The sequence below is a fragment of the Pan paniscus genome, chromosome 1, assembly GCF_029289425.2.
Source record: "Pan paniscus chromosome 1, NHGRI_mPanPan1-v2.0_pri, whole genome shotgun sequence".
Classification (NCBI taxonomy): Eukaryota; Metazoa; Chordata; class Mammalia; order Primates; family Hominidae; genus Pan; species Pan paniscus.
This window is the reverse complement of record NC_073249.2, coordinates 218570787-218580808: the sequence shown is the minus strand read 5'-3', so window position 1 is coordinate 218580808 and position 10022 is coordinate 218570787.

Genomic DNA, 10022 nt, shown 5'->3' with positions numbered 1-10022 from the left:
GGTGTGCTGGTGCATTCTCCTTGCTCCTGGGGTGTTGTTGCTTCTAGGTCTTTCCATTTGACTGAGCAAGGAAATGTACGTGTGTCTATTGCAGGCTTTTTCACATGTGAATCACAGTCCCGCCACTCCCCGGCTCAGCCTGGAACCTTCCCTCTGCTTTTCAGTGCTCTTTTGGTCAAATCCAAATCCTCAGCTGCCCCCTCCCGCATCCTCCTTGCTATCTGCACCCAACTTGGGCCTCTCTGCCTCCAGCATGCCACCACTGCCCAGGGCCTTTGCACCATTTCTTCCCAAAGCCTGCGATGCTCTGGCCTTCGAGACTCACGCGGCTTCTCCTCTGTCAGTCCATCCAGGTCCGTGCTCAGCTCCAGTGTCCTGATCTCAGGGAGGCCTTCCTAGCTCTGTAGTCCCCCTTCCCCTGTCTCTCCCCTCCTATCTTACATTTCGTGGCAGCACAACACTGTATCTTATTTTTATTCTTCTTAGTTTCTCTTCCTTACTGAGTATAAACTCCAGGGAGTTGTGGGGGTGGCAGGCCTGGGGCTTGTCCAGTGCTGCATCTCCAGGGCCCAACTGTAACAGGCACAGCTTGCTGCAAGATACACACTTGCTGAATGAATCAGTGTTGCAAAGCCCGGGTCACCTCCAGTGTATGGAGGGCGTGAGGTTGAATCCAGGTGCCTGACCCCAAACTCTGCTGCTCCCCCACTTCCTCCACCACCTCTTGAACTTTGTATCAGAAGCAGGACTAGGGATTAATTGAACCCTCCCCCAGCCCTGGGTCAGAGGGTACATTATTGTTCCCTTGTGCCAGATGGGGAAACTGAGGCAGAAGTGACTCCTTCAAGGTCACACAGCCGACAGATGGTGGGGCAGGGATGTGAACCCTAGGTAGCCTGGATTTTGAGTATGTGTGTTTTACAGAAAGAATTTCTGGGGAGCCCCCATCTAGCTGGACCCAGAAACACAATCTTCACCAGCTCATTCCTGCCCTGGAGTCCTGGAGCACCTGGCCACCTCTGCGCTGTCTGCTCTGGCCCAGAATCAAGTACAAGGGGCACCATCCCCTCCACCTGCAAAACCCACAACCCCTGATCCTTTAAGTCATTCTCCAGCCCATCGGTCACAACCTGGGGATGGAGGGCACAAGGCCAGAGACTCCCAGCTCCTTTTCCCCAGGTATTCCCACCTGGCCACCTCTCAGCCCTCCTTGGAACCTGAGTTCCTGCAAGTCAGACTTTCTAGGAGTGGAATCTGACCTTGGCCTTGTTCTCTAACCATCTGCTCCACCCTTTCTTTGCCGTCAGCCTCACGTGATCCAGGGCAGCAGCTTTCTAGTTGTGTTGACTGGAACCTACGGTAAGAAATGCATCTGACATCTTGACTTCACACACACTCACACCTAGGAATGGAACCAAAGCCTGGGGAAGCAACACCCGCCCTTACTACAGGGAGTGCAGCCTGACACTGTCTTTCTGTTCTATTTTTTAATTTAATTTAATTTAATTAACTTGTTTATTTTGAACCAGAGTCTCACTCTGTTGCCCAGGCTGGAGTGCAATGATGCGATCTTGGCTCACTGCAACCTCCACATCCCGGGTTCAAGCAATGCTGGTGCCTCAGCCTCCTGAGTAGCTGGGACTACAGGCATGCACCACCATGCCCAGCTAATTTTTGTATTTTTAGTGGAGACAGGGTTTCACCATGTTGCCCAGGCTGGTCTCGAACTCCTGATTTCAGGTGATCCACTTGCCTCAGCCTCCCAAAGTGCTGGGATTACAGGCGTGAGCTGCCGTGCCCAGCCTCTGTTCTATTTTTTTAAAACTTGGCCGGGCGCCATGGCTCACGCCTGTAATCCCAGCACTTTGGGAGGCCGAGGCGGGTGGATCACGAGGTCAGGAGATCGAGACCATCCTGGCTAACACGGTGAAACCCTGTCTCTACTAAAAATACAAAAAATTAGCCGGGCGCAGTGGCGGGTGCCTGTAGTCCCAGCTACTCAGGAGGCTGAGGCAGGAGAATGGTGTGAACCCGGGAGGCGGAGCTAGCAGTGAGCTGAGATAGTGCCACTGCACTCCAGCCTGGGCGAAAGAGCGAGACTCTGTCTCAAAAAAAAAAAAAACTTGACCCACTGAATGGTTCTCCAGCACACTAGCGTGTCACAACCTGCTGTTGCTGCTATTGAAAAATGCTCTTGGCCAGGCATGGTGGCTCATGCCTGTCATCCCAGCACATTGGGAGGCCAAGGAAGGTGGATCACTTGAGCCCAGGAGTTCAAGACCAGCCTGGGCAACATAGCGAGACCTCATCTCCAAAAATAAAAAAATTAGCCGGGCGTGGTGGCATACACCTGTGGTCCCAGCTACTTGGGAGGCTGTGATGGGAGGAGGATTGCTAGAGCCAATAGGTCAAGCCATGGTCACACCACTGCACTCCAGCCTGGGGAACAAAATCCTGTCTCAAAGAAAAGAAAAGAAAGAAGAGAAAGGAAGAAAAGAAAGAGAAAGAAGGAAAGGCCAGGCATGGTGGCTCATGCCTGTAATCCCAGCACTTTGGGAGGCCAAGACAGGTGGATCGCCGGAGGTCAGGAGTTCGAGACCAGCCTGGTCAACATGGCGAAAACCCATCTCTACTAAATATACAAAAAATTAGCTGGGATTACAGGTGCGTGACACCACACCCAGCTACTCGGGAGGCTGAGGCAGGAATTGCTTGAACCTGGGAGGTGGAGGTTGCAGTAAGCTAAGATCACGCAACTGCACTCCAGCCTGGGCGACAGAGTGAGACTCCATCTGAAGAAAGACAGAAAGGGAGAGAGAGAGAGAGGGGAAGGAAGGAAGGGAGGGAGGGAGGGAAGAAAGATTAAAAAAATAAATAAATAACTCTTGTAGAGCAGAAACATCCAATCCTGCAAAGCCCAAAGATGCCGTTCTAGAATATAACTAAGATAGCTCAAAAACTCACATTTTCTGAGGGTGCCCCCTGTGTCAGGTACAGTTATAAACATTTTGCATATATTAATTCATTTAATCCCAACAGCAGTTCTGAAAGTTGAGCACCATTATTAGTGTCCCCAGGCTACAGATGAGGAAGCAGAGGCGTAGAGAGGTTAAGTCACCTAAGGTCACACAGCTCCACAGTGGCAGGGCCAGGCAGTTTGGTTCCAAAGAAGGTGCTCTTAACCCCTAAGCTTCACTATACTTTTCCTGGCCAAAGCAAAAGGGTAAAGACTCGAGCTGGGTAGTTTCTGCCTCGCCTGGAAGGAAAAGACCCACACCCAGCAAAGTGGGCTTCCTGCCAGGATGGGGCATGGAGGCAGTGTCTGGAGTCCCTTGTGCAGGGGCTGAAGAAGTGGGCTTCTCACACTTGCAGCCCCCACTCCCTGGGTGCTCAGAGTGGCTGCCCTGTGATAACCCTTCTTGTGGGCATGCGTGGGTGGCGGTGGTGAAGCCACTCTGGGTTGAGCAAAACAAAAATGTTTGCAGCATTTGTGAGAAGAAGCTGTGAGTTGCTTGGCTTTTGGAGGGGAAGTTCTGCAGGGACGTTCTGCAGGAGAGGGTTACAGGAAAGAAGAAAGCCTGGGCTGGAGTGGTGGCTCACGCCTGGAATCCCAGCACTTTGGGGGGCTTGAGTCAGGAGGATCACCTGAGGTCAGGAGTTTGAGACCAGCCTGGCCAACATGGTGAAACCCTGTCTCTACTAAAAATACAAAATTAGCTGGGCGTGGTGGCGGGCGCCTGTAGGTAGTCCCAGCTACTTGGGAGGCTGAGGCAGGAGAATCACTTGAACCCAGGAAGCGGAGGTTGCAGTGAGCCGAGATCTCATGACTGCATTCCAGCCTGGATGACGAGGAAGACTCCGTCTCAAATAAATAAATAAATAAATAAATAAATAAATAAATAAATAAATAAAAATGTAACCTTCAAGAACAGCCATCATTGTTCTTCAAGTTCCTGATAGAATCGGCTGCTGCCTTCCTCTATGCAGTTTCTGAGCTCTCTAGCTTTATTTTTAACTGTTGTCATGTGTGCCTTGGAGGAAGCTACCTCAAGTTCCCTTTGAATTGTCAAAAAAAGAACTAGTTGCAGTGGAGAATGGACAGCAATCCTAGAAGAAACATGGCCCCTTAGCTGCAAGAAAGTCAACCAACATGCATTACTTACATCAGCTCTGGGGCCTTCCGCTCCTTTCTCAGGAAATTAATACTGATTGGGAAATACTTTGGCCCCATTTGATGGAAGAGAAAAGAGGTGTTAGTCATTAAAGGGTGGGGCTGGTCAGTGGAGAACAGGCTTGGACAGGCAGAAGCACACTGCAGGCCCTTCCGCAGAGCTTGCCCAGACCTCCAGGCCTATTTTTCTTTTCTTTTCTTTTCTTTTCTTTTCTTTTCTTTTTTTTTTTTTTTTTTTTGAGATGGAGTCTTGTTCTGTTACCCAGGCTGGAGTGCAGTGGCGCAACCTCGGCTCACTGCCACCTCCGCCTCCTGGGTTCAAGTGATTCTCCTGCCTCAACTGGTAGCTGGGATTACAGGCGCCCACCAACACACCTGGCTAATTTTTGTATTTTAGTAGAGATGAGGTTTCACCTGTTGGCCAGTCTAGTCGCGAACTCCTGACTTCAGGCGATCCACCTGCCTCGGCCTCCCGAAGTGCTGGGATTACAGGCGTGAGCCACCGCTTGCCCAGCTTGAATGTTAAATTTAGCTTAAGCTTCCTGGCACCCCAAGCAAAAGAGAGGGTCATGATAAGTCCCTAGGGTCATGGTTTCAAAAAGGAAGTGTATCAGGTTTTCAGGAAAGTGAAACTTCTATTTTATTTTATTTATTTATTTATTTTTTTTGAGATGAAGCTTCGCTCTTGTTGCCCAGGCTGGAGTGCAATGGCATGATCTCGGCTCACTGAGGCAATTCTCCTGCCTCAGTCTCCCAAGTAGCTGGGATTACAAATGCCTGCCACCAGGAATGGCTAATTTTTTTTTTTTTTTTTTTTTTTTTTGAGACGGAGTTTCGCTCTTGTTGCCCAGGCTGGAGTGCAATGGCATGATCTTGGCTCACTGCACCTCTACTTCCTGAGTTTAAGCAATTCTCCTGCCTCAGCCTCCTGAGTAGCTGGGATTACAGGTGCCCGCCACCACGCTCAGCTAATTTTTTGTATTTTTAGTAGAGATGGGGTTTCACCTGTTGGCCAGCGTGGTCGTGAACCCCTGACCTCAGGTGATCCACCTGCCTAGGCCTCCCAAAGTGCTGGGATTACAGGCATGACACTGTGCCTGGCCATATTTTTATTTTTTATTTTTTATTTTTTTATTTTTATTTTTATTTTTAGTAGAGATGGGGTTTTGTCACATTGGCCAGGCTGGTCTCGAATTCCTGGCCTCAGGTGATCCGCCCACCTCAGCCTCCCAAAGTGCTGGGATTACAGAGCCACCGCACCTGACCGAAAGTGAAACTTCTTAGGACGGAGGCCTAACGAGACCCATGGCATGGTGAAAGTAGCAAGGATCTGGAAGAAGTTATTATAATAGATATTTATAGACTGTGTGGCCCTGAAAAAGGACTCAACTTTCCTGAGCCTCAGTTTTCTCATCCGTAAATTGGGGATAAGATTTACCTTGCTGGGCGGTTGTGTGTATCAGGGAGAAAATATAACTTCTCCTCAGCCCCGGTAAGTTCATAGTTGGGACAGCCCGCCGTAACAAAAGACAGATTCACGTGAAAACCAAGCAAGTTTATTAACAGATGCAGTGCACATCACGAGGCAGAAACCTCAATGAAAGGTGACCCAAAGCAGTGGCTCAGAACTCTGGCTTACCCAGAATCTTTGACAAAGAAGAATGAATTTTCAAGAAGTGACAAGACAAGGGAAAGCAGTTTTAGGCTTCCAGAGGTGGGGAACTGTGGGTAGGTAAACATATGGGAGAAAAGGAATGGAGGAAGGTTTGTTTGTAGACTCTTCTGGTGCCTCCGAGCTGATAAGCGTTGTCTCCAGTAAAGTAGAATTTATGTCCTGTATTTAGGCATGTAAAAAGTCAAGACTGAGCCAGGTGTGGTGGCTCACGCCTGTAGTCGCAGCACTTTGGGAGGCCGAGGCGGGCGGATCACCTGAGGTCAGGAGTTGGAGACCAGCCTGGCCAACATGGTGAAACCCTGTCTCTACTAAAAATACAAAAATTAGGGCCGGGCTTGGTGGCTCACGCCTTTAGTCCCAGCTACTCAGAAGACTGAGGCAGGAGAATCGCTTGAACCAGGGAGGCGGAGGCTGCAGTGAACCAAGATCGCACCACTGCACCCCAGCCTGGGAGACTCCATCTCAAAAAAAAAAAAAAAGAAGAAAAAATTAGCTGGGCATGGTGGCGGGCGCCTGTAGTCCCAACTACTTGGGAGGCTGAGGTGGGAGAATTGCTTGAACATGGGAGGTGAAGGTTGCAGTGAGCCGAGATCGTGTCATTGCACTCCAGCCTTGGTTACAAAAGCGAGACTCCATCTAAAAAAAAAAAAAGTCAAGACTGGCAGGGCAGGATGGTTCACAGCTGTAATCCCAACACTTTGGGAGGCTGAGGCTGGCAGATTGCTTGAGTCCAGGAGTTTGAGACCAGACTGGGTGACATGACAAAACCCTGTCTCTACAAAAAAATTAGCCCATGCCTGTAGTCCCGACTACTTGGCAGGCTGAGATGGGAGGGTCACTTGGGCCTGGGAGACAGAGGTTGCAGTGAGTTGAGACTGCACCACTGCACTCCAGCTTGGGTGACAGAGTGAGACCCTGTCTCAAAATAATAATAAAACAATAATCATCTTTTAAAAGTTAAGATTACAACAAATCTAGTTTACAGATCTTAACTTTTATTCATGATTCTACTTATTGTTATTATTATTATTATTATTATTATTATTATTAGAGACGTGGTCTCACTTTGTCACCCAGGCTGGATTGCAGAGGTGAGATGACAGCTCACTGCAACCTTGAATTTCTGGGCTCAAAGGATCCTCCTTCTACCTCAGCCTCCCAAGTAGCTAAAACTACAGGCACATGCCACCATGCCTGGCTAATGTTTTATTTTTTGTAAAGATGAGGTCTCACTATGTTGCTCAGGCTGGTCTTGATCCTCTAGCCCCAGCCTCCCAAAGTGTTGGAATTCCAGGTGTGAGTCATCCTGGCCTAATAATGAGTCTAAAATTGGGAGTCCCTCAGAACCAGGACAGGTTCAAAGGGCTTCAGCCAGTAACACAGTCAGAGTGTTTATGGATGGAAAACAGAAGTAAGCTATAGAGCTTAATTGGTTACAGTGTTTGCTTTGTTTGAATCAGTTGGCCACCTAAGATCTACTAAAGCTCAGCTGCTATAACTGACAAAAACTCAGCTATTTGCTACATGTATATACTCTTAAGTTAATTAGTTTCATTTACCATGAATGACTCCATATTGGTTTGGTCTGCTGGACCCGGTACAGGGGTCTTGTCCCAATCAATGGCCTCCTGCAAATTTTATTTAACAGGCAGAAAAGGGGAGATGATAGAAAGATCTCTTCATCTGCCTGCTGCTTCTTAATTGCCTTAAGTTCAAAAATATTTACGTCAAAGAGGTATATTTTGGGGGGACATATTCTGGTTTCCTTCATGGGGATCAAAGAGAACAATATGTAAGGCACATCTTAGCGCTTGACAACTTGGCATGCCTCCATTCTCCCGGCAGCATCTTGCATAGTAAAAAGCATGATTTGAATTGCTGTCAGCAAATACATATTCAATGAAGAATTCCTTTGGAAGATGCAAAACCATTCGTCATCTGGCTGTTTCTTGAAACAAACTCTAAAGACCAGAGGGCAGCGTTGAAAGTGCAGCCTAGCAAAAGCATGGTTAGGGCCAGGTGTTAGGAAACCTCAGGACGGGCTGCTCACTCGGCCGTCTGAGTTCCTTCTGAAACGTCCGTTTGTCTTCTGGCTCTTGGCATCCTTGAAACAGGCTAGAGACCGCTGCTAAGGCTCAGTGATCTGAGCCTGGGGTAAGCAAGAGGCTGTGAGCCTCAGACACTCCACTAGAAAGGATATTAGTGTGCATTCCTGGGGACAGGCCCAACGTTCCTTCCAAAAGGGACCTGTGGTCCTTCCTGGCTCCTCTGCAAGTGTCCACTGGAGAATACAGAACCTGCAGCCTGCATCTTAGAAAACCTGGACCAGGCCGGGCGCAGTGGCTTATGCCTGTAATCCCAGCACTTTGGGAGGCTGAGGCAGGCAGATCACCCGAGGTCTGAGTTTGAGACCAGCCTGGCCAACATGGTGAAACCTCGTCTCTACTAAAAAATACAAAAATTAACCAGCCATGGTGGCACGCATCTGCAGTCCCAGCTACTTGGGAGGCTGAGGCACGAGAATCGCTTGAACCTGGGAGGCCAAGGTGGCAGTGAGCCAAGATCATGCCACTGCACTCCAGCCTGGGTGACAGAGCAGGACCCTGTCTCAACAAACAAACAAACAAAAAAAGCAAAAACAAAAAAAACTGGAACAATTTAGCAAGCCACTCCATCTTACCCAAGCCCTCTCCCCTTTCCTGGCTGGAATAATGGCCTCTGGGCCTCTCTCTCTCTCTTTTTCTTTTTTTTTTCAAAGCAGAATCTCACTCCGTCACCCAGGCTGGAGTGCAGTGGCACAGTTATGGTTCACTGCAGTCTCAACCTCCAGGGCTCAGGTGATCCTCCCACCTCAGCCTCCCGAGAATCTGGAACTACAGGTGCACACCACTAAACCCGGCTAATTTTTTCTATTTTTTTGTAGAGACTGGGTTTTGCCATATCACCCAGGCTGGTCTCAAACTCCTGGCCTCAAGGGATCCTCCAGCCTCGTCCTCCCAAAGTGCTGGGACTACAGGCCTGAGCCATCATGCCTGGCCTGGGCCTCTGCTTATTGCAGCCTCTGGAGCCAGCACGGGGCCCAAGGTGGTCCTGAGAGGCCCAGGCATCTCTTGGGTAGAAAAAGTCCTTCCCTAAGCCTCAGATCCCTCATCTGTCCAAGGGACCAATAACAGCTGCTTTACCTCCCAGGCTGGATTGAAGAGGGTCCTTTAAGCCATTGTTTCACTAAGCAATTGACTGGCTCACCCTTCACCCTATCCTGGGAGGGCATGAAGCCACTGTTGTAATCTCAGGGGTGGGCTCACCCACCACCCCCATACTCTTGGTCCACCAAAGCCTGGAGGTCGCTGCTGTCAACCCAGGGCTGAGCAAGGAGGGACTTAGGCCCTGGGCTGTCTCCCCCAGCCTCTCACTCATGCCTGCTGTAGGGGAGGAGAGAGTGGCCTCCCTCTACCCTCTAAATTCCTTGGCTGGGCTACACATTAAATTTACATAAGGCAGATTAACAAGAGAAAAACCATGTGTAACTACGACCTATGCATGGGAATCCCACAAAATACAAGACTGGATGAAGGCTCAGATGAATAAAGCTCATATAACATCCTACAAGGGACAGGAAACATTCCTTCAGAAAGGAATAGGGGCTTGGGTCAGGTGTGGTGGTTCACGCCTGTAATCCCAGCACTTTGGGAGCCTGAGGCGGGTGGATCATGAGGTCAGGAGTTCAAGAGCAGCCTGGTGAACATGGCGAAACCCCACCTCTACTAAAAATACAAAAATTAGCCAGGCACGGTGGTGTGCACCTATAGTCCCAGCTACTCAGGAGGCTGAGGCAGGAGAATCGCTTGAACCCAGGAGGCTGAGGCTGTGGTGAGCCAAGATCACGCCACTGCACTCCAGCCTGGGCAACAGAACAAGACTCCTCAAAATAAACAAAACAAAAAAAACAAAACAACAAAAAACAAACAAAAAAACACGAAAATCAGCTGGGTGTCGTGGCGTGTGCCTGTAATCCCAGCTACTTGGGAGGCTGAGGTAGGAGAATTGCTTGAACCCAGGATGCAGAGATTGCAGTGAGCCAAGATGGCGCCACTGCATTCCAGCCTGGACAACAGAGCAAGACTGTCTCAAAAAAAAAAAAAAGAAAAGAAAAAAGAAAAAGAAAGAAAAGAAAAG